The sequence below is a fragment of the Athene cunicularia genome (genome assembly GCF_003259725.1).
Source record: "Athene cunicularia isolate RWA chromosome 12 unlocalized genomic scaffold, athCun1 chr12_part1, whole genome shotgun sequence".
In the NCBI taxonomy this organism is placed as follows: Eukaryota; Metazoa; Chordata; class Aves; order Strigiformes; family Strigidae; genus Athene; species Athene cunicularia.
Window position 1 is genome coordinate 16,573,714 of NW_020799116.1, and position 3,043 is coordinate 16,576,756.

Consider the following 3,043-nt stretch of genomic DNA (forward strand, 5'->3'; position numbering starts at 1 on the left):
GGGGGGGGGGGGGGGGGGGGGGGGGGGGGGGGGGGAAGAGACGTTTGTAGGTGGTGACAAATTCCTGTGAAAACGTTTCTGACATGAAGCCGTCTCCCATCCAAGTTCCCTCCTGGCGGAGAAGGCGAGCGGCTCCCCCTGCTCCCACACCTGGCAAAGGGCCCGAGCTGCTCACCCCCCCTCTGCTCGCCAGCAGCTGCGGGGCTGGGGGCCAGCGGGTGCCCCATGGAGCTAGCCCGGGGGGGCTTGGGCTTCCCCCCATCGCCAGGGCCCTGGTGTGTGCTGTGCTGCCTCCACCGCCAGCCTGGCTCTCCAAAACCCTCTCCCCCATGCTGGATGAGGGGCCCTGGGTGTTTTGGTGGGGGCTGCTTGCTGACCACGCCATGGGGTGCCCTGAGCTGGACCAGGCACCATCTGCACCCACTACCACACGCTGCCAGCACCGCAGGACCCCCCAGCACCACACAGCATGCCATGGAGGCTCGCCACCCTGCTGTCAATCATGCCCTGCTTGTCAGTCATGCGCTGCCTGTCAATCATACACCCTGATTCCCCTCACCAGAGCCTGTGGGAGGAGGACTAAGGGATGGGGGCCCCTCGGAGCAAAGGGGTGCATTGTGCCCTGGGAAAGAGGGAAACTGAGGCAGCCCGGAACACACACCAACCTCCCCAGGCACAAAATGCCCTCAGGGGCTCAGCTTGCCCTCAGGATCCCCGGGGCCCTGAGTGCATCAGGCTCAGCACTGGCCGTCCCAGCTGCCTGCAGCCCCCACCCCACCAGGCAGCCTCCTCGCCCTCTCACCCAGGGGCTTGGCCCCACTTCCAGCTGCTCTTTTACCCTCCAAATCCTCCTGTTTCAGCATTTCTGCAGGGCTGGAGCATCCCCAAGAAAGCCTAGCACTGGAAGGTGCCCAAGTGCCCAGGACAGGATGAGCTGCCCATGCCCAATGCTCAGTGCGGCAGAGCCCCAGGGGCCAGCAGGCAGCCTGGCACCCAGCTGGCTGCCTGTGGTGGGATAACCATGCTGGGTGCAGCTGCAGGTCCCAGGCTGAGCCCCCATCTGCTTTTGGTTTCTTCCAACAGCACCAGAGCCCCCCTCCCCACTCCCCGGGGCTACAAATAGGGTCCACGTTGCTGCAGATGGTGAGTCAATTAAAAACATCTTTTTTTCCGCCCCAGCAGGGAAACCTGGACCATGCAGTTTCCGAGCCAGGAACAGGCTCTGGGTCAACACGGCATCCGGGTGGAGCAGCCAAGGGATAAGGGACATACCTCCCCTTCCTCACCCACACTGGTCCTGCCGGGCTGCGCGGTCACGGTGGCCAGTATGACACGGCCACCCATCCAGGGGCCACAGGGACTCTGTGCCATGGGGCAGGAGGGGGTGTGCTGGCAGTGCCCGGCTCAGGATGCCATCATCCCTCCCAGGGAAGGGGCCACCCTTTTTCTGTGCCCCCTCACCTCAGCTGCCCACTTCCCCCCCACAGACAGGCAGGCTGCCAGGGGGGCTGCAGTGGTGCTGCACCATGGCCCTGCCCGTCCTCCCCGCCAGAGCTGGGTGGCCATGGAGCATCTTGGTGAAATCATTTACGTGGGGAAGGGAAAACTATTCCAGGGCAATTTCAAAGTATTTCAGACATATTTAGTAGCTCGGAGGAGGATGGACAGACACAGTGGGGAGGAGAAGGGGAAGCAGCCATGTTAACTCCCCTGTGGTGGAGTGAGGAAAAGTGATGGAGAGGACCGTAAGCATGGACACACGTATGGGTGCACACTAGGTGCAGAAGCACACACATGTGTGCAGGGACATTCAGGCAGCTGCAGAAGCACAACCCCTCCGTGCCCCAGGCTCTCCCCCTGCAGCAGCAGCCACCACCTCCCGTTTGAGGCCAGCTTTCGGCACCCAGGATACAAACCCCGGGGAGCTGCGGGTGCCTGGCTTTGGTCAGCACTCAGTTCACAGGTAGCCAAGGTGGCCCGGGCTGTCCCCAGTGCCCATTCTGCCACCCAACGCAGGCTTTTTCTTGGGGGGGTAGCGTAGAAGGGCCAGCCCAACCCACACCAGGCCCTGGGGCCAAGCTGAGTTCCTGTGAGCACCCTGAGCACAAGTTGCTGCATTGAGCACTCCAGACCGGTCCCGCCACACCCCGGGTCTCTGTCAGGCCCCGCCAGCAGCACAGGGATGTTTTCTTGCCTGCAGGCAGCATTTTGGCGATCATACAAGCTGTCAAGTGGGCAAGCAAGACATGCCTGGGGCTGGCCATGCAGAGTGCTGAGCTCCACCATGGGTTGGAAACTCCAGCGATTAAGGAATGCTCAGGAGAGAGGCTGTTCACGCTAACGGCTTGGCCGGTTGCCTCGCCTCAATTAGCGCGCAGAAGCTTGCGATGCTCGGAGGGCCTCCTGGAAAGGCCAGGCCATAGCAGGCCTGGGAGTTTTAATATTAATAAGGCTGAAAGCCATCCAGAAAAATCCCACACCTTAAAATCAGACCGATAGTGTTCTTCAATTTTGTGTATTATTAGGTGCTGGAAAAAGCCGCAGCCTGGTTGGTGCCGAGGCCCTGGAGGTCATCCTGCAGCCGGCTCCGTGCCTGGGAGGGGCCCTGGGCTGCAGCCCTGTTCCCCAGGAAAGGGCACAGGGTCCCTTTGGGTGTTCCCCTTGTGCCCCAGCCTGGGGTCTCCACATGCTCTGGGGTGCAGAGAGCTTGCTCTTCCCCTATCATCCACAGAGGAGAGACCTTGTTGCTGCTTAGCAAGAGGGAAAGTGAGGCACAGAAGTGTTGCAGTGCAGCTCTGCATGTGCAGGGACTGCTCCACATCTCGTCCTGCCATTATCCTGCTCCAAAAACATCTGTCCGGTGCCCTGCTTCCCTCTGCATCCCTGCTAGGACCCCCCTCAGCCCCCATCTGACATTTCAGCCGTGGGCAAACTACATCAGAATTAGGCCAGCAGGAGGGAGCTTGGCTGCTCAGCCCCAGAGGGACAGGTGCCCAAGGGAGCTCACCTTGGCTGAGGGGGGGTCCTGCCTCATCACCGTGCA